At 36.5% G+C, this 26,010-nt stretch overlaps 1 long non-coding RNA gene across 2 annotated transcripts in view; it reads left to right on the top strand.

Annotated features, from left to right (window-relative positions):
* The window catches only part of LOC306645063, a 78,895-nt gene that overhangs the window by 29,782 nt on the left and 23,103 nt on the right, over positions 1 to 26,010 (top strand). For both annotated transcript variants that reach the window (XR_013759529.1, XR_013759530.1), the window contains exons 2-3: positions 20,316 to 20,457; positions 21,353 to 21,535. This is a non-coding gene — a long non-coding RNA (uncharacterized lncRNA). The remainder of the gene's footprint in view (positions 1 to 20,315; positions 20,458 to 21,352; positions 21,536 to 26,010) is intronic.

Below are 26,010 nucleotides of genomic sequence, written 5' to 3'. Positions count from 1 at the left end.
AAAGAGCAGCAAGTTCATTGTGGCCAAGCAGGTATGGACCTGAGAGAATTCATATTTTATAACAGAACATTATTATTTCAGTGAGGAATGATTGGGTTCAAGCAACAACAGACTGTGGGTAACTTTAGAAGAAAAAAGAAGGTTATGTATGTACTGAAGGTTATGGCACTCTAAGATTGAAGAAAAAGCTCAAGACTATAACTAGTCCTTAGGTGAAGAGGCAAGGAAGTTCTTGGAACTTATAGACAATCTTTCCAAGGTTTGAGTGTCATGATGTCACAATGAAAGAGCTAGATATAATTTTTATGTAGTACAATGTGATGTTTTGATATGTGCATACATTGCGGAATGACCATATAAAGCTAATTAAAATTTCATCTCCTCAGATACTGATCATTTTTTATAGCAAGTACATGTAAAATCTATTTTTTTGCAACTTTGAAATATATATTATTATTACTGTGGCTACCATGCTGTTACGATAGATACTCCTATATATCTGAGACTTGAAACACTTTGGTCAACATTTTTCCATTCCCCACTCTCCCATCCATTTCTGGTAATCATCCATCTATAAGTTTGATTTAAATGCTGCTATATATTCAGGTTTTTTTTCCTTCTTTCTTTCTTTCTTTCTTTCTTTTTTTTTGGTTTTCACATATAATCATGCAGTATTTGTCTTACTGTTTATTTCACTTAGTATAGTACCTTCCAGGTTCACCAGTGTTGTCACAAAAGATACTTCTTCCTTTTTAAGATGAATAGTATTTTATTACATGTATATACCACATTTTCATTATCCATTTAGGTTGCTTCCATATCTTGGGTATTGTGAAATATGCTGGAGTGCCTGGGAGTGCATATATCTCTTCAACATACTTATTTCAATTCCTTTGGATATATAAACAGAATTGGGATTGATGGATCACATTGTAGCCCTATTTTTAGTTTACTGAGGAACCACTATCATGTTTTTATAATGACTGTACTAATTTACATTCCCACCAACAGGGTGCAAGGGTTACCTTTTCCCGTATCTTCACCAACACTTGTTACCTTTTGTCTTTTTTGTAATAGTCATTCTAACAGGAGTGAGATAATGTCTCATTGTGGTTTTAATTTGCATTTATCTAATGATCTGTGATGTTGAACTTTTTTTCCATATATCTGCTGGCCATTTGTGTGTCTTCTTTTGGGAAATGCATATTCAGGTCCTTTGTCCGTTATTTAAATTGGGCTATTTATTTTCTTACTAAATTGAATGCCTTGTGCATTTTGGCTATTAGTCTTTTAACAGCTGCATAATTTGAAAGTATTTTCTCCCCAATGTAGGTTGTCATTTTACTCTGCAGTTTCCTTTACTGTGCAGAAACTTTTTATTTGGGTGCTGGCCTATTTGTCTGATTTTGCTTGTGTTGCCTGTGCTTATAATGTCACATTCACAAAATTATTGCCCAGACCAGTGTTGTGGAACTTTCCCCATTTTCATCCAGAAGTTTTGCAGTTTGAGGTCTTACCTTTTAATTTTTAACCTATTTTAAGTACAATGTGAGGTAAGTGTGCAATTAAATTCTTCTGGTTCCCCACACTATTTGTTGAAGAGAGTGCTTTTTTTTTATTATATGTTCTTAGTACCCTTGTCAAAAATCAATGGACCATGAAATAAGTCAGCTTATTTTTTACTTTCTATGACATTCCTTTGGTTATTGTGTCTATTTTTATATCAGTATCGTGCTGTTTTGATTACTTTAGTTCTGTAATATATTTCAAAGTCAGTGTGATGCATGTAGCTTTGTTCTTTTTGCTCAAGATTGCTTTGGTTATTCAAAATCTTTTGTAGTTTTAAAGTTTAGGGTTTTTTTCTATGTAAAAAATGTAATTGAAATGTTGACAGGAATTGCACAGAAACTGCAGATCACTTTGCATAGTGTAGATCTTTCAATCATATCAACTCTTCTCATTTATGAACATGGGGTAGTTCACCATTTATTTGAGCCTTCTTTAATTTCTTACATCTATGTTTTATGATTTTCAGTTTATGAATCTTTTACCTCCGTGGTTAAATTTACTTCTAAGTATTTTGTTATTTTTTAATGCTACATGAATGGAATTGTCATCCTAATCTTTTTCAGATAGTTTATTGTTAGTGCATAGAAATGCTACTGATTGATTCTCTGCTTCCTGGACACCAGGTGTGAAGCAACACTCCTCCACCACACCCTCCCATCACTGTCCTGCTTCACCATAGACTCAGAGCAATGAAGTTAGCCCACCATGGACTAAACCTCTGAAATAAATTTTTCCTACTTAAAAAATAAAAAAAAGCAAAAAGAAATGCTACTGATGTTTTGAATATTGATTTTTTTGTGTCTTGCAACTTTATTGAATCCATTTATCAGTTCTAACAGTTGTGGACTGCAGACTTTAGGGTTTTCTTGTAGAAGACCATGTCCAGAAAACAGATAATTTTGCTTCTCCCTCTCCTATGTAGTTGTCTTTTTTTTTTTTTTTTTTTTTTTTTTTTCTTGCCTAACTGCTCCGATTAGGGACACATGGCTATTTAGCCCAACAGTCATAAATTTCCAAAGCAGTCATGTTTGATTGATGGGTTGATTCTCTCTTTCTTGTATATTCATATTTTACATGCAATTTAAGTGCTGGTATGATTATTTGCTATCTGAGATAGGGAAAGCCAGGAGGATATAATATAGCAATAAGATAAACTGAAATGCACTAAAAAACAGAGCAGCTTCATGACTGAAGTTCCAGAAGACAATTTGGGTTATATTTGTGATGGCAAATAGAAACTATGCCATATCAATGTTTGTTTTTTAGTTGAAGGCAAGTCTGTCATTGATGTTATTCACATCACTCTCAAAGTTGAAACCTCATTGCTAAGAAAATTTCAGATTCAGATTAGTTATTAATGGGCAGAAAAAAAAAAAAAAAAGACTTCTTTTATGGAGCACCTCCTAAGTCCAAGGAGTCTTCTGGAGTCAGGGTCCATAGTAGCCACTAGCCACACATGGTTATTAGGCACTTAAAAGAAGGGCAGCGTGAATGAGGAACTGATGTTTAAAATTTTTATTTCATCTTAATCATTTCAAATTTAAAACATTGATACTCAATTTAGTGTCTGGAAACATTTAAGTACTTTTGGAACAACTTGGGTATGCGAATCTAATTTTTCAACTGTAAATGTTAACAAATCTAAATATAGATTTAGTATTTCCTTTGAAAATTTAGTGTCCTAATTGAAGCATGTTGTACGTGTAAAATACACACTGGCTTTTGAAGACTTACTAGGGGAAAATTTTAAATATTTTATTAACATAAGCTTGCCTGATTAGGTCTTGAAATGATAATATTTTGGACATGTTGAATTAAAGAAAATATGTTACTATAATTAATTTTACAAGTTTCTTTTTGCCTTTTTAAAATATGGATACTAGAAAATTTAAAATGACAACTATGGCTTGCAGTGTATTTCTGTTGGACAGTGTGGTTCTGGTGATTTTTACACACACAATTTTATGGAATTGTTAAAATAATGCATTACAGTAGGCACTCCTCTTCCCACATTTTATAGAAAAAGCAAATGGAATGAAGAATGGAAAAGTTGTTGAAGTTTCTCCATGATTTAGAGCTGATGAGGCAAGCCAGGACTTGAATTCAGGTCTGGATGACTCCATCTTTTCCTGCTTCTACCCCATCATGTTGGTCTTTATCAATTTCTCTTAATAAAGTAGGGGCAACTTACAAATTTTCTCTCTTGGCTCTTCATAATAAATAAAAATTTTGATGACCCCATTTGTGAACAAAGTTAGATGGAAGCAAAAAAAATAAATACTTTACTTCAAATGCCAATAGGAAGAATATTTTAGTTCTTGCAGGGTGAATGAATAAAGCCCATTTACATGAACAAATGGAGTTTTAGGAATCAAGACTAAAACATGTTTGAAATATTAGAGAAATTTGCTGAACCAAGGGCCCTGAATATTAGGTTAACCCTCTGAGATCATTTTCTTTATTTTGGTATTTTTAGAGGACTTGAAATTCTAGGACCTATTTTCTTAAATATATATATAAGCAAAATTTATTTAATAAACACAGTGTTGATTTGACATTAGAAATCCTCAAAGCTGCACTCATTTTTTTTCCTTTTTTAAAAAATTATTGTAAACAAATGGGATACATGTTGTTTCTCTATACATGGAGTAAAGGCATACCATTTGTGTAAGCATAAATTTACATAGGGTAATGTTTGATTCATTCTGTTATTTTTCCCTTCCACCTCCACCCCTCCCACCCCTCTTTTCCCACTATACAGTCCTTCCTTCCTCCATTCTTGCCCCCCTCCCTAACCCTAACCCTAACCTTAACACTAACCCCTCCCACCCCGCATCATGTGTCATCATCTGTTTATCAGAGAGATCATTCGACCTTTGTTTTTTTGAGATTGGCTTATCTCACTTAACATGATATTCTCCAATTGCATACATTTGCCTGCAAATGCCATAATTTTATCATTCTTTATGGTGGGATAATATTCCATTGTATATATATATACCACAGTTTCTTTATCCATTCATCAATTGAAGGGCATCTAGGTTGGTTCCACAGTCTGGCTATTGTGAATTGAGCAGCTATGAACATTGATGTGGCTATATCTCTGTAGTATGCTGATTTTAAGTCCTTTGGGTATAGGCCAAGGAGTGGGATAGCTGGGTCAAATGGTGGGTCCATTCCAAGTTTTCTAAGGAATCTCCACACTGCTTTCCAGAGTGGCTGCACTAATTTGCAGCCCCACCAGCAATGTATGAGTGTACCTTTCTCCCCACATCCTCGCCAACACCTGTTGTTGCTTGTATTCTTGATAATCACCATTCTAATTGGGATGAGATGGAATCTTAGGGTGGTTTTGATTTGCATTTCTCTTATTACTAGAGATGTTGAACATTTTTCCATATGTTTGTTGATTGCTTGTAGATCTTCTTCTGTGAAGTGTCTATTCATTTCCTTAGCCCATTTGTCGATTGGATTATTTGCATTCTTGGTGTAGAGTTTTTTGAGTTCTTTATAGATTCTGGAGATTAGTGCTCTATCTGGAGTATGATTGGCAACGATTTTCTCCCACTCTGTAGGCTCTTTCTTCGCATTGCTGATATTCCTTTGCTGAGAGAAAAAGCTGGACTCATTATATAAATAGCTTCTAATACATGATCATCACAAAGAATGCTGAAAGTCATTCCCAGACACTGATTTTCGATGTGATTAATTAAAAATCAGCTTGTTTCCTTTCTACCTGATCACTGCCTCCACATTATAAGGGAAGACCACTCCTTCCAACATCACTTTCCTGGTTGATGACAAAACACAGCAGAGTTGATGTGAGAGGGACTAAGCCCTAAACTAAAGAAGGGGAATGAAACTTTCTCTGGAGATTCTCAAGCTCAGTTCCCCTGGGAGGGAAAAATGTGTTCACAGAGTGAGGCAACCATTTAGCAAGCCATTTCTTCCACTGAGCTAGGAGCCAGCTATTTGCCCTGGAAAGTAGACTCATCTGCCCTGCACCTGGGTGAGTCCTTGCCTCTCCTAGAATAGTTTACTTGCCTTGATCATAACAGGATTAGGCAAGCTCAGAACTTCAATGACACTTCACTTTGAGGAAATGTCACAGGATCTGGGAGGGAGGAAGAGGGACAATAAAAAAATACATAACTCTAAGGCACCAGGTCCTCCCTCCCCAGAAGGTCTCCTTGTCAGACCCTTGAAGTCACCTCTTTTGGGTGCATCCCTTTGTCATTACCCAGGGGATAGGGAAACAGCGTTCCCACCAAGACCATGTGATTGGCAATCTCTGCCTGGCCCTCCCCCATCATGTTCTGTCCTGGGCAGAGCACAGGCCTGCTGGAGAGCATTGTCGCTATTTTTACTTCTCTGTGAGGGGATCTCAGGTTTCAGATTATATACCGATGAGGTAAGTTACAGGTACAGAGACTCATGTTTCTAATTTAGCTTGGCACTGCTTTTGAACATTAAACAGTCTCTCGCCCCAGCTCTCCCTGTTTCCACTCTCCTCCCGTCTTGGGCATCTCATTTCATACCGATTCTGAGGGTCATTTTCCTTTCCTGCTGGATCCACAGCTTTCAGGCTGCTTGGATGGGGAATCAGGGAGAGTTAAGTTTCACACAGAGTCAAGTTCTCTCTTGCTCCCCATGTCCTCAGCTGTAGCAGCACTGTACACACTCACTTCATAGGCGGATATTTGAAAGGTATTTTAGAATTTTTCAATTGCTCTCATATTGTCACAGATAAGTCTTCCAACAGCTTGGAAAATTTGGGATTATGGTCATTATCTACAATTTGCAGATGAGAAAATTAGGACTCAAAGAGGTTAATGATTTGACTATGAATCCCTGGCCAAGACAAAGTACAGAAGCGATGGATGAATAGGAAACAAACTTCTGGTTGGAGGTCTCTTCCTCAAAACCGAGTCTGGAAAAGTCAAATTCTCCTCCTTTGCTCCCTCCATCGTTCCTTCTCCCTACTTCCTTCCTTTTTTTCTTTTCCAGGGTTTCAGACCAATCTCTTGGATTTTAGGTTGAAATAAGTCTTTCTGAAGCGACTTGGATGACAAATGCATTGTATGTTTTCTGTATTTTGTCATTTTACTTTGAAACTCGAGTGTGAATTTAATTAGAATGGAAGTGTTAGGGAATAAGGGAATCCAAAGTTAGGTGAAAATAAACAAAGGTTATTAAGAATCAGAACCCAAATGCCTGCTTATTTCTGTTTCTTAAAAGCTTAATGTGTCTGTCTACTCAATTGGCATTGAGACAATATTTTCATCTTAGCTTTAATAAGAGTTTACAGGGACTTTGAAGTGCTTATACGGCACTGTCCCCATTTTTAGGGAGTTTATGGCAGAAGAAATAACATAGAAAATTTTTTATTAGAGTCTTAGAGTTACACATAGTAGTTGGGTTCGTCCCAACCAACTCATACATGCATGGAAATTAATTTCAGTTCATGATCCTTCTTTTCCCCTTCCCCTTCCTCTACTCTACTAGACTCCCTTTCACTCATCTACTAATTTGTATTTGATTGTTTTTTTATGTAGTCTTATCCTTCCCTCCCCATTTCCTTTATTTTACTCTAGCTTCTGCATGTGAAAGAAAACATTTGACTTTTGAGTTTGGCTTATTTCACTTAGTATGATATTCTCCATTTCCCTCCATTTACCAGCAAATGTATAATTTCATTCTTTTTTATGGCTGAATAGAACTCCCTTGTGTGTGTGTGTGTGTGTGTATTACGATTACTTAATTCATTCATCTACTGCCATGGATCTGAGTTGATTCCATAAGTTAGCTATTGTGAATTGTGCTGCTATAAACTTTGAGGTGGCTGTATCACTGTAGTATGCCAACTTTAGATCTTTTGGAAAAATACCAAGAAATAGGATAGCTGTCTCATATGGTGATTCCATCCCTAGTTTTTAGAGGAATCCCTGTATTTCCTTCCAGAGTGGTTGTATTCATCTATAGCCCCACCAACAATGTACAAATGTACATTTTCCTCACAACCTCACTAAAATTTACTGGTGTTCATATGCTTGATCATTGTCATTCTGAGTGAGATGAAATCTTAGTGTAGTTTTTTTTTTTTTTTTTTTCTGGTGCTGGGGATTGAACCCAGGGCCTTGTGCATGCAAGGCAAGCACTCTACTGACTGAGCTATCTCCCCAGTTCCTTAGTGTAGTTTTGATATGTATTTCCCTGATTGCTAGAGAGTTAAACACTTTTTTCATATATTAGAGAAGTTTCTGTTTAGTTCTTTTGCCCATTCATTGATTATTTATTTTTTGGTGTTTATTTATTCATTTTTTTAGTTCTTTGTATATTCAGAATATTAATCCCCTATCAGAGGAGTGGCTGGCCAAGATTTTCTCCCATTCCTTAGGCTTTCTCTTCACTCTCTTAATCATTTTCTTGGCAATGCAGACGCTTTTTGGTTTTATTTCTTGTGCTTTGGGGGTCTTGTTAAGGAAGTGGGTGCCTTAATTGTTTGGAAATAAAACAATTTTCAATCAGATTTTTGCAATATTCTTGGCAAGAATCTCTAAGTCGAATATGTAGTTCTGAGTGTATCTGTTGTGTTGTAAATGGTGCCATTACTGGAGACTTTAGACATGTTTGTCATTATACCTACTTGTGAGGCATTCAGACATGCACCCATGCAGGTGTACCTGGTGTTCAGTTATCTCTCAGCCTGTCAAAGTGCCTCTTTTGTGCTCTTTGACTATAAGATTGTGAGTTGCCTAAAGCTAGAAAAGTGCCTCTTATTTAATTTTACTTATTTATTCTTTTATTCATCTTTGGTAATACCCATACAACATAGATAACACACACCATAGTAGAAAAAGCATGGGAATGGTGTACGTCTTGGACAAGTTTCTTACTTTCTTTGTGCTGCCATTTTCTCATCTATAAAATGGGAGTAATAATATAAACCTACATTATAGGGTTGTTGGAAGTATTAAATGAGAAAATCCCTATGAAGTAGTTAGAATACGACTAGTAGCTGCTTGTCCTGGAAAGCTCGTCCTTGTTCATCGAAGACTGGTATGTATGTAACATTTTATGTAAGTGTACATTTATATCCCCACATCAATTTATATTTAATTTTTTGCATGGCCCACTTTTAAACAACTTCATTCTTCCTGGTGTTTTCCTCAACATTCAAGCACTGAGAACATTTATTTTTTAGATGAATGAAGTAATGACTCAGTAGTGTTTGTCACAGATGCTTCCCTTTGCCCTCACAGGTAAGGTGGTATTTGGGGGAAGGGCGTGGGTGCTACTTGAGAGTGGCTCAGAGTTTGATGAGCAAGTCCTTAAGAAAAAGAGACATAAAATGGAAAAATCAGGACTAAAACGCTATCAAATTTCACATGATCATGTCAACTTTCTCTCTGAATCACTTGAAATTATGAAAGGAAATTTTAGGCACACTTAACTTTAATTTGTACTTATGCTCTATGGTGGCATGGCGTCATTGTTGATGAATACTTCATCCAGACTGATTCACTTATTTCTGGTAAAAGAAGGAATGGGTGGGGCTCACCCTCATTGAGTCATTATTTTTCCTCTTACAATAAAAAACAAAAATAGGATTTTAGTGTTGATATTGTCCAATTTATTATGTTTTCCTTAGATGTATTTTCTTTACTTTTTGAGATAAAACTTACATGTAATGAATTGTCCCACTTTTAATGTGCAGTTTGATGATATTGGCAACTGCATATAAATATGTAAGCAATGTCAACATCAAGTGACTTCTGTTACTTGAAAACATTCTCCCTAGCTCCTTTGCAATTGATTAGCTGCTAGGCCCATCCACAGGCCACCACTGACATACCTTCCACATTTATGTCTGGTGTCTTTTACTCCCTATGGTGCTTTCGTGATCTACCCATGTTGGTGCATGTACCTGTAGTTCATTCCTTTTCATTGCTGTTTATATTCCATAGTATGATAGGTCATAGTGTCTTTATCTATGTACCGATTGAATGCTGTTTCCAGTTTTATGTAATTAATTAATGGTGCTGCTGTGAACATTCATGCACATGAGTTATTTTGACATATGTTCATTAATCTTAGATAAATACCTGTAATGAATAGTGCTGTGTCAGATGTAAATGAGCTTTGTAAGATAATGCCAAATGTTTTCCAAAGTTACTCTTATTTCTGTGCAAATGGAACCAGCAATTAGGATAGTACTACTTGAACTACATCCTCACCAAACTTCGCATAATCTACCTTTTAAATTTGCATTGCTAGTGAGTATATAGAGTTATGTCATTTCTTTTAGTGCTTAGTGATGTTAAATAACTATTCAGATGTTTATCGGTATTTATCTATCTTCTTTTGTGAAATGGTTCAAATGTTTTGTCCACTGAGAAAAATTCTTAGGCTTATCTTATTAAATCTTAGGTACTCTCTATCTATTCTAGATGCAAACATTTTGTCTGATATGTGTTTTTTAAATATTTTCTTCCAGTCTGTGTCTTTTTTTCTTCTTAACCATATTTTTCAAAGAGCATATGTTTTTAATTTGAAGGTAGTTCATTTAATCGATTTTTCTTCTCTACTTTGTGCTCTTTATGACCTGCTTAAGAAATATTCATCTCACTTACTATCACAAAGATTTTTTCCTAATTTTCTTCTTTCAGAAACTGTTTTTAGCTCTTATTTTTAAGCTCATTTTTTCCCCCTATGATCCATTTCCAGTTTGTTTCTGTATGTTGCTGAAATCTAAGGGCTGCTTTTTTTTTTTTTCTTTCTTTTCTTTTTTGTATGAGAGAACATGTTGCTCTAGCATCACTTTTTAAAAAATTCAACCTTGGCTGTTGAATTTCCTTGGTACCTTTGTTAAAAATCAGTTGATGGTTTAAGGCTGACCCCACTTCTCAGTTCTATCCCATTGATCTGTAGGACTGTCATCAATATGAATTTATAGTAAGTTCTGAAAACAGATAGTGTAAGAACTCCAACTGTGTTCTTCTTTTTAAAAAACATTTTTTTAATTATATATATATATATATATATATATTTTGCTTTTCCATATACAATGTAGAACCAGTTTATCAATTTCTTCTACAAAACTCTCTGGGATAAAAGGAGTATATAGTCCATTGAATTGTAGTGTGATTATTGCTATGTTTAGGTTTACCATTTTATTATTCATTTTACATTAGTTCCCATTCTATTTTGCTTTTATCTTTCTTCTTTTCAGCTTTTTGCAAATTATTTGAATATTTGTTGAGTTCCGTTGTTATTGACTTTTTTGAGCGTATAGACGTTAATACCCTGGCTGTGGTATTGTAGTTTAGATATTCAAGATATTGAAATAATTGGGAAAATAATTGTCTCAAAGTAAAAAGTTTGTATTTGAGATTTATATTAAAAAAGAACCAAACTCCTACAACTCTACAATAAAAAGACAAATGATCTGATACCTGAGTTTTAAAAAAATGGCTAATGATTTGAACAGAAAAATCATATCCTAAAAGAAGATATATGCATGTCCAACAGACACAAGGAAAAAAATGTTTGCTATCAGGAAAAAAGAAAATAAAAATCATAATGCAATTTCACTATATACCCCAGAAAGGCCAAAGTTTAAAAAATTGACAACACTGAAGGTTGACAAGGATGTGGAATAATCAGAACTTGTACACTGATGATGGTGTAAAATTGTACAAACACTTTAGAAAAAGGAATGAAAATTATAATAAACTAAAGATACTAGGATTTAAAAATACAACTAAGAATTTTCTCAAGAGAAATAAAAATATGTCTATGAAATTTCTTGTGTACAATTTTTCAGAGCATCATTATTTATAATAGCCAAAGCAAACACAGCCTGGGTGTCCATCAGTGAACAGTTAAACCATCTGTAGCATGTTCATACATTAAAATACTATTCATCAATAAAAAGGAGAGAATTGCTACACATAATAACACGGATTTGTCTCAAAGAACAGTACACTGAGTGAAAGGACAGTCTTTGTACAATGCCATTTATATGAAGTTCTAGAAAGGCAAAATCAATCGATGCACATGTTTCTTATCCATGTTGAACCAATGGTTATAGGAGACATAATCTCCTGATGTTAGAACGGGACTCTGTGGGAGCCTTAGGCCAATCGTATGAAGCACTCTTCAGGCTTTGCTTGGGTCATGTCCTCTAATATCCCTTTGACGTAAACAATTCACATGGCCAAACCCAAATTTAAGGAGTTGGAAAATACTTGATGAGTATTTCCTTTCAGGTATGAATTCTAATAAGGTGACGTGTATGACCAATTATGACCATGAATTCAATCTACCAAGATGTGATTTAAGGTATTATGCTAAAAATTTTCAGAGAGAAATTCTAGCGATACATGCTGAATTACTTATGGATTAAATGATAGGTGTCTGGAATTTTTATTAAAATAATCAGAAGAGGGAGATGTGGGTGGCAGCACAGGGGAAAAACTTCTGGCTAGGCAGCCTGTAATGATTGAAGCTACGTGTGGGTACCACGGGCTTCATCATCCCATTCTTTCTACTTCTGAACAAATTTGAACTTTTCAATAATAAAACATTAAAAATAAGCCAAAAGAAATCATGTGTTAAATTTGTCACTTTCATGTATGAGAAAACAGGCTCTGTGAGGGTGTTATTTGTTCTGTGATGAGACAGCTAGTTATTGGCAGAATGGAGCCAGAATCCAGGCCAATATTTTCCAGTTAATGTGGCTTTCAGTCATTTATTTGCTAATTCCTCAAATATTTATTTAATACTAGACTCTATGCAAAGTGTTAGCGATAAAAAGATAAAAGTTTCTACTCCCTCAAATCCCTTGGTTTAGTGGGTCAAGGCATATATCTAAACCGTTAGGTCTCAAGGACAGGGGATGCTAAATGCTATGATGGAGGTTCACACAAAACATGCAGGGACAGAAGAAAAGGTATCCTTAAATCTGACTGAAAAGTAAAGAAGGCTTCATAACTAAGGTAGATTCAGACAGAGAACTGCAGGACCAGTTGGATAAGCCAGAGACTGCATCGTAGCCCCCAGGAGCATCATGTAAAGAGGTGTTGAGGTGTGCAAGAGCATGACATTACGGCACTTTGGGGAGATTACGTGTGACTCAGTGCAGTTAAGGAATAACTGTAGTGTGTCTATTTAGGGTTTCTGGGGAGAGAAGGCAGGAAGCGACGAGGCTGAGCTCACATATTCTGCAAAGTTGAGATTTTAATTCTTTGAATCAGTGTTGCCTTGTCTAATTATAAGAATCACCTGGGGGCTCTCATTAAAATACAGGACCTTCAGTCCCAGCTGTGGTCCAACAACTCAGAAGCTCTAGAGGTAAGACAAGTTTAGAAAACATGACTATGGGAGCTACTGAAGAATTTTAAGCAGAGCAGTGATGTGATCAGATTTGCATGTTAGAAAGACCACCCTGACAGCAGCATAGAGGTTAGATTGGTGAAAGGTAGGTGCACATAGCCAGAGTCAGAAAGATGAATCAGACAGCTGCTGCAAGAGGCCACAGAAGGCATAATGAGTACCTGCGCCATGACACTGATGGAGAGGAAAAAGACATTCTGAAACTGGGATTGGTGGGCTCCAGTGAGTAATTACCTGTGGAGAGTGAGAGGAGGATTCTGCTCTGAATGTCTGACTTGATGGGTTGTATGTTAGTGCTACTGCTCTCCTGCAGGAAGGGAGTTCAAAGGTTCAGGCAGGGTGCAGTGGGATAGAATGAATCTTATTCATTGAGCTCACTTTGGGCTTTGTGTAGTCCTTGAAATGCTTTTTGGACATATGGAGAGAAGTGACCAGTGGGCAGGTCTCGAGTTCAAGAGAAAGTCTTAGCTAGAGATTCAGAAGGTGTGAACATGGAAATGCTAGTAAAAACTCTAGGTTTGTGTTCAATTTCTCAGGTAGTTCATGTAGTTTGCAAGAAAGTCAGAGCCTAGGAAAGCAATGATTAGGCTTAAGGATGAGTTAGAAGAGGAGCCTGCGGGGAAGCAGAGAAAAGGGAGAAGGTAGTATTATGGAAACCAGGGAGAAGAAGGTGGGCACAGAATGACAGAGTGACAGATGTAGAAAGGCAGAAATGTGCTCACTGGATTTGGCAGAAACACAAGTTATTTTTGGCCTTACCCAATAATGGTATAGTGGAATATTTAAGGCAGAAATCATAGTTTCAGATTGAGGATTGATTGGAATTAAGGAAGAAGAGATCAAGTATAGGTGACTCTTCCTAAAGAAGCTTTGGGAATAAAATACGTCTATACTTTTACTTAGGTAGGAAACAGGACATACTGTGGGGTGGGGTGGGGTTACATATTGAAGTCTGTTGCCTCTTTTCACCTGATGAGACACCTTGCTTTCACCTTGCTTCTTGACAGATATGCAAGTTTACTTATTAACACATTTGAGATAACTGATATGAAACCCTTTTAGTCTTCTTGCTGAAAACTCACTGACTAGTCATTCTTTATTATTTTATAGATTTAATAATATGAAGTAAATTTGCATGACAGAGTTTAGATGTGACTTCAGTATTTATGAGAGAATATAAATTAATTTTACTCATTGAGTAAACACGTATTTGAAATGAACAACTACTCTTATGTTGGTGACATTCATATCTGTGTGTATCAGGAGGGATAATTTTATACATGCTTGTGTAAACTTTGAAACTGATGATATACTGGAAATCCATTCAGTCTTTCTTAAGTTTTCAAGATCAAAACTCTGAGAGAATATTGATAGACAACTAAATGTGAATTTTGAGACAAGGTGTCATGAAAACCCTTATGTTAGTATTAACTTTTTTTTTCCTATTTGTACATGGAGTAACAGCATACCATTTGTGCAAACACACATTTACATAGGGTAATGATGTTTGATTCATTCTGTTATTTTTTCCTTCCCCCCCACTCCTCCCACCCCTCTTTTCCCTCTATACAGTCCAACCTTCCTCCATTCTTAACCCCCACCCCCATTATGTGTCATCATCTGCTTATCAGTCAGATCATTCAACCTTTGGTTTTTTGAGATTGGCTTATCTCACTTAGCATATTCTCCAATTTCATCCATTTGCCATAATTTGCCATAATGCCATAATTTTATTATTCTTTATAGCTGAGTAATAGTCCATTGTATACATATACCACAGTTTCTTTATCCATTCATCAACTGAAGGGCATCTAGGTTGGTTCCACAATCTGGATATTGTGAATTGACCAGCTATGAACATTGATGTGGCTGTATCTCTGTAGTATGCTGATTTTAAGTCCTTTGGGTATAGGCCAAGGAGTGGGATAGCTGGGTCAAATGGTAGGTCCATTCCAAGTTTTCTAAGGAATCTCCACACTGCTTTCCAGAGTGGCTGCACTAATTTGCAGTCCCACCAGCAATGTATGAGTGTACCTTTTCCCCTCTCCAACACCTATTGTTGCTTGTGTTCTTGATAATCACCATTCTAATTGGGGTGAGATGAAATCTTAGGGTAGTTTTGATTTGCATTTCTCATATTACTAAAGATGGTGAACATTTTTTCATATGTTTGTTGATTGCTTGTAGATCTTCTTCTGTGAAGTGTCTGTTCATTTCCTTAGCCCGTTTGTTGATTGGGTTATTTGTATTCTTGGTGTAGAGTTTTTTGAGTTCTTTATATATTCTGGAAATTAGTGCTCTATCTGAAGTATGAGTGGCAAAGATATTCCCCCACTCTGTAGGCTCTCTTTTCCCATTGCTGATGGTTTCCTTTGCTGAGAGAAAGCTTTTTAGTTTGAATCTATCCCAGTTATTGATTCTTGCTTTTATTTCTTGTGCTATGGGAGTTCTGTTAAGGAAGTCTGATCCTAAGCCAACAAGTTGAAGATATGGACCTACTTTTTCTTCTATAAGATGCAAGGTCTCTGGTCTGATTTCAAGGTCCTTGATCCATTGTGAGTTGAGTTTTGTGCAGGGTGAGAGATAGGGGTTTAGTTTCATTCTGTTGCATATGGATTTCCAGTTTTCCCAGCACCATTTGTTGAAGAGGCTATCTTTTCTCCATTGCATATTTTTGGCCCCTTTGTCTAGTATGAGAAAATTGTATTTATTTGGGTTTGTGTCTGTGTCCTCTATTCTGTACCATTGATCTACCTGTCTATTTTGGTGCCAATACCATGCTGTTTTTGTTACTATTGCTTTGTAGTATAGTTGAAGGTCTGGTATTGCGATACCCTCTGTTTCATTCTTCCTGCTAAGGATTGCTTTAGCTATTCTGGGTTTCTTATTCTTCCAGATGAATTTCATGATTGCTTGCTCTATTTCTGTGAGGTACGTCATTGGGATTTTAATTGGAATTGTATTGAATCTGTATAGCACTTTTGGTAGTATGGCCATTTTGACAATATTAATTCTGCCTATCCAAGAACATGGAAGATCTTTCCATCTTCTAAGGTCTTCCTCAATTTCTTTCTTCAATGTTTTGTAGTTTTCATTGTAGAGATCTTTTACCTCTTTGGTTAGATGGATTCACAAGTTTTTGTTTTTTGAGGCTATTGCAAATGGAGTTGTTTTCCTCATTTCCCTTTCAGCTGTTTCGTCACTTGCATATAAAAATGCTTTAGATTTATGCATGTTGATTTTATAGCCTGCTATTTTGCTGAATTCATTGATGTGGTCTAGAAGTTTTCTGGAGGAGGTTTTTGGATCCTCTAAATATAGAATTATGTCATCAGCAAATAGTGACAGCTTAAGTTCCTCTTTTCCTATTCGTATCCCTTTTATTTCTTTAGTCTGCCTAATTGCTCTGGCTAGAGTTTCGAGGACAATGTTGAATAGAAGTGGTGAAAGAGGACATCCCTGTCTTGTTCCCATTTTTAAAGGGAATGGTTTCAGTTTTTCTCCATTAAGAATGATGTTGGCCTTGGGCTTAGCGTAGATAGCTTTTACAATGTTCAGGTATGTTCCTACTATCCCTATTTTTTCCAGTGTTTTGAGCATGAAGGGGTGTTGTATTTTGTTGAACGCCTTTTCTGCGTCAATTGATATAACCATATGAGTAGTATTAACTTTGTTTCTCCATGATTAAATTTTTTTCCTTCAAGAGCTCTTGGTGTTCCTTGATAAGGTCTTAGAATGCATATCTGTTTAAAGTCCTATTTTATGTTTATCTCTTTATGTAGTAAGTTCAGCCTCTGTCTTTGAACTCCATGTTTGATTACGTATTGCATTCTATTTCACTCAGGCAGAGCATGTATTTCATTTCTTCAACCCTGTGTAACTTAGCTGACATGAAGCAGGATTTTTAAAAATGACTTGTTCTTAAACTCTGTTCTTCTGAAACTTGTTGACACCCTTGCTCCACCCTTTTTCTTTCCTATTCTCACTGATGAACTTGAGGACATTTTCAGGCTGACAAGAATCCTGGAAAATAAATGAAATTCAGATGAGTTTTGTAGTTGTGCTATGGTCAAAATGTTTCTTGCCTGACTAAAGAACATGTCTTAGGGGAAAACCTAGTGAAGTCGACTCTAGAAGGAGTTCGATGGTCCCTGATGTGAAGATATGAGAAAACTCCTGCTGCTGTGGTCCCTGCTGTGCCTGCCTCATGCTTTAGTGCTATGGTGTGAAGGTTTATGTCCCTGCGCCCAGATTCCTATGTGGAAATAGTAACTCCCAAAATGATGGTATTAGGAAGGGAGGACTTTGAGGAGGTGACCAGTTTCTGACCTCATTAATGGGATAGTGCCTTTAAAAAGAGAACCCAAAGAGTTGCCTTGAGCCTGCATCCATGTGAGGACATGTGACTGAAGTAAATACATGTGGAATCAAGATGGGACTTACTTAACTCCAAGCAGCATAGATGCATTAGTTTATTTCTGCCTTGTCGATTATGGGCCAGCTGCTTCCCCAAGTTCTTCATGCATGTAATATCTTATCCTTCATAAAGGTAGATGTTATTGCCTACAGATGGGGGAAATGAGGCTCAGAGAGGTAAGATAACATGCTTAAGGGCACACAGTAGGTGGAGATCTAGGATTTTGAACCCAAGTATCTGACTACAAAATCTTTACTTCATTGCTTAGGAATTTTCACTGCCGCATCACATTCACTGGCTGACATACATTCACTGGCTGATATACTGAGCACCGTAGCCACCATATATACTCAGGCTTGGATCTATGGATGGGTTGTGAACAGTCAACCTTGGGCCATTCTCCTTGATAAACAGCCGAATGCCTAAGTTAGACCTTCTCTATATTTTGCCTTCTTGGTTTGTCTTTCTTCCCCTTTAGCCCACAGCTGAGCTTCTATACTATCTTGTAGCATACGCACATGATTCATTTGTTGGCTGAGGTTGGAAGTTATCTTCCACTTGGGCCTGAATTTCACCAAAAGAGTGCAACAATTTCTTAGAGCTCTTTTATTGCCAAACTGAGAAGGATAAACAGATGCATTTAATGTACTAGAACACAAAATCCAAAAAGACCCCTAAAATCTGTGAAAGTGAACCTTATCCCAGGAACCTATAAAATGAAAACTTTATATTAATTTCTTTAAAAATACCTTATTAATATTTCATAAACTTTATAGGACCAGTCCACGTTGTGAAATTCAATGTCAGTCTGAAAGCAATTGAGTTTAGTGTCAGAGGTGAATGATCTCAGTTTACCACTGAGAATTATTTATACTTCAGTGAAAAGTTCCTCTGTCTAGATTAACCTAGCTGATTAGGAAATTATGCTAATGAAGGGAAATCAGGGTTTGATAACTGCGTGGGTCTGTTAATATTTCTTGCATCCATGATCTCAGATATGACTGGAACTGGCCAGCCTGGGTAAGTTTTTTTTTTTTTTTTTTAACAATTATACACCAGTTGTGGCAAGCAGAAAGAAGGAGAATGGGTCTGGGCTAGGAAATTCATGCCTAGCTGATGTAAATCAGAGATCTTATTCATTGCTTTCTTTTTATTATTTGATTTATTCAGTAAACATATTGAGCAGCTTTCTTGGTCTTATTTGGTAGGGTTTTATATCATCATGTTATATAATTCTTACAACAAAGTCATGATCTCCTTACCAGAGTGATTAAGAAAACCCCAAATCCGAGGTATCTGGGAAAAGCTCGAATCAGAATTCAAAGCCAGGTTTTCTACTCTTATCTTCAGGATTCTTTTCCTGGAACTGTGGTAATCACCTTGCTAAAATAGCTTAATTATTTTACAGAAGATTCTTAATTCAGAAAACAAAGATAATAATCACTGGTTATTACACTGATATATTTTTGTTATATTTACCAATATTAAGATTTTAAGAAATTCTTTATAGACAAAGAAGGAAAATCAAACTCTGTAAATAATTGCCAACAAGATGGCATTTCAGTTTATTCTGTAAACTTCTACCAAAGTATATTCCTCAGCTTAGTGAAATAGAGTATAACTGTATGATTTTGAGATAGTGAAACATTTTACTCCATGAATAGCTTTACTATTTTAACAAAAATTATACTGACAATCAACTTCATTATTAAAATGTTTGTCTAGAACAATCCCCATTTAGCTAATCAAATATCCTGGTCAATTGTCCTTAATGTGACATTAAAGCCTATTTCAAAATTTATCTTTTAACAATTTTACACACACAAAAAAAATCATAATGACAGAAGTTATCCTGGTAAAGTTCGACATGTTTGTAAAAATTGTTTTATTAAAATAAATATAAAAGATAAATTTTTTTTGCTGTTACTATCTTTACCTAATTTAATATTATGGGTCTAAATTTCATCAAGACTTTTCATCCTCATAAAAATATGGAAAAGATACATAAATAGAATGATATAGATTTTTTAAACTAGTCAACCTGATTGTAAAGTTAATCTTATTTTCATTTCAGTCAGAAAAATGCTGAAAGTCACAATCATGAGAAGATACTATCCTCAGAAGGTGTTAAAACGTATTCTAAATCTACTGTAATTAAAACAGAATAGTCCTGGAATGTGAATATGGATCAATCAATAAGGAAACATAAAAACTGTAAACCCAAATATATGAAACAACTTTGTGTATAATAAATGTAGCATTGAAAATTCTGGAGCAACTGATAAAAGTTACTGAGATAAACTAAGTAGTCAGTTCACATGAAAGGAAATTTATATGGTTCTTAAACTTGTTAAAAAATATCAACCTCACTTACAGTAAGAGAAATATATATTAAAATTATATTGAAATACCATTTCTTCTCCTATGATGAAAATGTGAATAAAGGTTTTGAGAATACGGCTGGTGGGAAAACATATGGGCCAATTTTCTATGAGCAATTTATTAAAACTGGTCCAAATTTATGATGAACACAGTATTTTACCCAGCAATTCTATTTCTGAGTTTGTGTTACTATTATGCCTTTGAAAGGTTTACAAAAATTTTTTCACTGCTATTGGGTGGCTGAAGGAGAGTGAGAGAGTGAGATGGATTCCTTTTTAAATCCTATATACATAATTTTGTATCTTTTCAATTTTACACACAGCCGTTTGTTGGTATTATCGATTTAAAAATATAAATAGTGAAAACAAAAATTATGTCTTCCATTTGATATTTAGTCAAATATGAATTTAGCAGGTCAGTTTTTCAAATTTCTAACAAATTTTCCAAGTACTATTTTTGGTCACTTGTCATTTACATTTCACGTTGGTTATTATTAATTATTAATTAAGCCAAAAAGATGCCATTTTAATTTACTTTTTGGCTATTCTAGGAGAAAATTGGGAGGCATTCCCCTTTGGTATGTACTAGCTGTCATCATCATTGGCCAAGCAAAAGGGAAAATCAAAGATATCTTCAGCTTCAAAATGGCGAGGTCAAAATGTCCCATTGAAGTGACAGGGCTCCCCTTGGAGGTAACCTTGAATGCTATTGTGAAAGTCAGCTAAATAACATTTCCTTTCTTTTCAAAGGCTCGTGCATAACTGTTTTTCTTTATGATCTGTGTGTAAATGGGGGCTCTGGCATAGACAAAGACAGATCCGGGAACAATATATTGGATAAATGCTTTTCTGATTAAAATATGTTGGTGTGTATAATTTTCAGAGACCTGGTAGCATCTAACATCTGTCAGCAAACCAGTTCCTGAATAGTGGTCCAACTAGGAGACTTATATTACGCCCAATGTTCAACCTCCTAAATGAGAGAGGCTCTTATCTTAAGTGTTTGAAAAAAAAAAAAAATCAATGATTATAAATGCTGATATAAATAATAGTATAGACATTTACAAATCATGATTAAACTGGGCATTTCCTCCAGTTTTTTTGTGATCTGATGTGCCAGTACAGGGCTAATTCTTTCTGTCCCTGGGAAATTAGGGAAATGGACTTTTTTAAAGAATTAATTGTTACATTCAACAGCATTTATCGAGTGCCTAGTTTACACCAGGGACTTTAGGCTACACAGGTATTGAATTTATGGAGATAAGTAAAACATGTCTCTGCATATCAAAGGACACTGGTATTTATTTAATCCCTGAATTTTCCTATTGCATTGCCAGGTAGGTGGATGGAAATGAATGTGGTTATTTGTTAGACTTTTTCACATAGAGCCCTGGGACAATTAAATATTTCTGCTTTAGAGAACAGCTTAAGAAAACATTTTTTTTTAAACCAGCAAATGATGAAGTTCACTCTTACAGTTGCCTCTGTATCCTGTGCCATTAAGATGCCAATTGATTGCTAATTGCTCTGCATTATCCATAAGCCAGCTACAAACATGTTTAATGGCATGCTCTTTGTTGTAATTTAGGGGCAGTGACTGCTGTCTATCTCTTTGTGCTTTGGAACATTTCTTTCTGAGCCTACAAAGTGTTTGGCTGGCATGCAAGGGCCTGAGGAAGCTTAAGCAGAAATCTGGTCCCATGAAACATAATCCTACCACACCCTGAAACGGATAGATGGCTCTGCCGTGCCAGTGTGCACACACAGACGGGTAAGTGGAAGACTTGTCAGCCAGAATTGTGAAAGGTGCCACCACACAGCCAGCCAGTTCTGCCAAAGGAGAAAGCCACCTGCCAAGGGCAAACGTGTGAATGGCCATGAAAATCACGTTTTCCTTCTGTCAAAGTCGGTTTCGAACACTGAGAGTAGAGACTGAAGTGAAGCAGACATAGCTCCAAGTACATCATTTTCTTCTCTAAGGACTGTCTGTGTTTTGAGTTCAAGATTCTTCTCTATCAGAGATGAAAACCTGATTCTCAAGTAACTCAAAAGTATACCTTTAATGATGGTTTAAAAAAAAATCATTGCGTTGTCCTAATAATTGGGACTCTGAGATGGATGGAGAGAAAGAAAATTACCAGGTATTAAACCAAAATGAAACATGGATTTAGGGATTCCCATTGTTCCCTATAGAGTCTCTCAGAAGGTGAAGGATAACTGGGCTAGCACTATTAAAAATAAGAATAAAGTAGGTCATTTATATATCTGGAACAGTTTTAGTTATTTTTGCACTGATGGCACCTTAAGTCAGTTCACCAAATTTTCACTTTTCTTTTTTGTCTAAAAACAAATAGATTTCTTGAAGTTTGGTTTGATCTACAGTTCTGTAATTGTTTCGTAAGTAGAGTATTGTTTTGAAGGATTAGTTCCCTGGCAATGTGTAACCTTTCTAAATGTATCTCTTGTCATCTCAAGTAGTTCCTATCTTCTACTAAACTAGACCTTTGCTGTGTTTTTTGCTAAAGATTGTGCTCAGATCTTTTCTAGATTTACAGCATAGAGCATCTTGGTAAAAATAGATTTGTGCCCATCTGCTGTGAATGCTCTTGATGTCCCATCCAGACCCTCTTCACCAAGCCTGTGTGCTAATGCTCCATCTTGTTCCCTGTCAGCATATAGCTGTGCCTTCTACAGAGAATCACCCTTAGCTCAATGGAGGCCTTATATCCTGGAGAATGCATCACAGCTTACAGCAGTGACTGAGGAAGTGTAAAAGTCAGCTCCTGTCTCACGGTAGGGCCAATGCTGAAGAGAAATTCACTCTCCAAATCTCCCTGGGGGACTAGGCTGAAGTTAGACTCTAGCTAGGACAACATCTTTCTTTAGCTGTATCCTGCTGCCTTAGCTGCTCCTCCCCTGAGAGATCTAACACAAGAATCCCTGTCCCAGGCTCTGCATCGAGGGGACCTGACAGGAACCCTCATTATGAATGTTTATGGCAGGTGGGTAAGAGTCTGGGAGTGGTAGTGATTGGAGAGGGCTTAGCACATAATTTATCCTAATAAGTGTTTGCTAAATGAATGGATTTTCCAGGCTTGATGTTTGGATTAAAAGTAACCCAGCTATTATCAACAGATCTATTTCCCAAGAAGGGCCAGGCTCCCTGATTCACTCCTGGACTGGAAACGAAATGACTAGGAAAATTTCATAAGGCTTATTGCTGAATAGAAAGAAATTGATGATTGTTAATGATGTTAATTAATCAACAGGGATGATTCAGTGCCAGCTTTTCCCAGCATGTCACTAAGTACCCCAGTCTGTGGTAGGTTGGATGAAAAAAACAAAAAACAAAACACAAAACCAAAAAAAAAAAAACAACAACAGAAAAAAACAGCCAAGCTTTTATCTTGCAAGTGAAATCTACTTATCTCAATGTGGAGACAAAACTTATTCAAATGAAACAATTAGAGAAATTATAGCACACTATGTAATCACCTGCTAAAATGTACTTTATAGGTAATATGTTCTGAAGGATTTCAGAGAAGTAAGAAACCAATGTGGGTGTTTACCAGTTAAGCAAGTCTTGGAGGAATAGGTATGTGTGGGAGGGGAGGAGAAGGAAGGCATTCCAAGTGGGAGAAGTGGTAAGAACAGAGTTGTAGAGACAATAATGAGGCTGCAGTGTCTGCCAGCATACACAAAATTAGAAAATGTTTTCTCTGAGTTCTCTCCCTATTCATGATACCATCCCACTTCCTTATTTCCACTTATCTATCATTCATTCATTCATTCATTCATTCATTCATTCATTCATTCATTCATCCAATCATCAAATATTCTTCTGAGTGCCTGTTCTGTTCCAGGAACTGCATCAGGCTTCATGGATACAGAAATGAAGAAAATACCTGTCTTTCCTTTTAGGAAACTGTCAGTGTCCAGATGGATAAAGATTCACACCAGGCAATTGCAATGCAGGGTGGTCCTGGTACTGGAAGAGTAAGCAGAGAGTGCAAAGAGAGAACAGATGAGAGATGTGGGAGATTTGGGAGAAGGCAAAAAAGTTTTCCTCGGGAAGTGATATCAAATTTGAGACCTAACTCAGAACTTAGCCAACTGAAGTAGGGTACAAGGACAGATTTCTAGAGATACGTGGTGCTTTGAGAACAGTGTATGGTGCAGTGTGAGTGATATAAATATATGGAGGACAGAGAGGTGGAGGAGCAACAATGACCAGAAGCCAGGTCAGGAACCCCTGTGTGACCAAGCAAAGGAGTATGGACTCCATTCAAAGGAGTGGAAATGACAGATTAAATATTAAAATGATGTGACCATATTATTACTTCTGAAACATTGGTTTAGATGGAGTTTTTAAAATGAGTTGGAAGAGAAAACTGGATGATGGAGATAAGAAGTTTCATTTACTTGTGATCAGTGGTGGTGCAAACAGAGGGAGAAAGGTGGAGGAGGAATCTCACTGGCTTCCAGGAAGGAAAACAAGAATAACACTGGAGGTTGAGCATGCCTGGGTTCAATTCCTAATTAATAAATAAATACATAAGTAAAAGTAACAAAAAACCCAAAAATAGTTGGATCGCTTTTGTCTTTTCCTCTTTTAAACATATACTCATGAATCAAATTCTACAATTTATCTATATAAAAATATGTATAACCTTTACCTTTCTTCATTGCTAGCTTTATAGTTTAGATCATTATTGCTTGCAATTTTCACTATTTTTATTGGAATGATTCAACTACCCAGTATATATATGTTCACATATTCTTCAAGCTACTACCAATGACATCAAGTCCCAACCTTCATGAGCAGCTGAAAACCCTGTCTTTGTCAATACCGTCCAGTATTCATCAATTTAGTATACTGACTTTTGCCATCCAGCTATTAAAATCTCAGGCTCAGTTCAAATCACTGTATCTTTAACTAAATTAGACATTGCCGGGCTGCTGGAGGCTGAATGCAGAGGAATAGAGAATGACTCGTTCTTTACTTCCTTCCCTCTCGGGCAAGCTGTTCTGTCATAGTTGTGTCAGAAGTGGAGTGAAGGGTATTCATGTGACTGCCAGTACGTTAGAGATGGCAAGCTGGCTGTCTTGCCCTCAGTCAGCTAATGCTTCTTGTCCAGTCTCTGGATGTAGGTAACCTGCCTCACTTACACAGTGTGGTGACAGGTGGATTCTGATGCCCAATCGGCAGTCTTCTGGGACAGTGCTTCCTCCTCTCTTGATAGGAGGCTGTCTAACCTCCTCACTCATTCATCAGTGGGGCTGGCTTATCACTATCCACCCCTTACTTGGTGACCTAGGCTAAGTCTATAGGCAACTTAGAATCCTTGCTACATCTGTCTGGATTTGAGTGAAATTCGAAGTGGGGAGCAGCTTTAGTATCTTATGATTCACTTGTTTACTCTGTCTTAGGATGTAAACATCCAAGATATTCTGTGCATTTTCCTGGGTGTGTGAGTTTCCAGGTATAGTGAAGGTTCATAACAATGTCCCCTTCCTAATTATACTTTCAGATTTGTGAGTGATCCTCTAGGGGACACCTCGCTTGGTTGGGCTGTGAGAAATATGCCCAACTGTTTCTCCACCCAGTCACCCCGCTTGGAGAGATGAAGAGGGTAAATCCTCACTCACAAACTCACTTCTCTCCCAAAGATGATGCCTCTTCTCTCTGTTTACCTCATAGGGGATGCTCTGCTAATTCTTCCCAAAGGTTCCCTTGATAGCAAATTCTGAGCTGGGATAGTAATATCATTGTCTTTCAGCTTTAAGTAGTGTCTACTGGGTAACTTCAGGAGGTAGGGTTCTCAGTATTTTTTACAAGTTCATGTCACTATCTCTTAACTGGTACCCATGATAAAATATCTTTCCTTCTTCATATGTCCTTCCTAATTATTTTCACTTCAGTGACTCCTCCAGTTCAAGAAAAATCTCAGAGTGGCTTCCTAGGTCATCTAAAAATATGACCTCACCATGCCTAGTGGCACATGCCTGAAATCTCAGCAACTTGGGAGGTTGAGGTTGGAGGATCTCAAATTTAAGGCCAGCTCAGCAATTTAGTGAGGTCTTTAGCAACTTAATGAGACTTTGTCTCAAAATTAAAAAAATAAAAACGAAATAGGACTGGGGATGTGGCTCAGTGGTAAAGTGACCCTGCATTCAATCCTCAGTATTGACACAAGCCTAGCCAGGTGCCTTGGATATAGAAAATTTTCAACAGTTCTGTTAGAA

Source organism: Sciurus vulgaris (genome assembly GCF_902686455.1).
Source record: "Sciurus vulgaris genome assembly, chromosome: 15".
Lineage (NCBI taxonomy): Eukaryota > Metazoa > Chordata > Mammalia > Rodentia > Sciuridae > Sciurus > Sciurus vulgaris.
The sequence above is the reverse complement of the archived record's forward strand: the minus strand, read 5'-3'. Positions and strand labels throughout refer to the sequence as shown.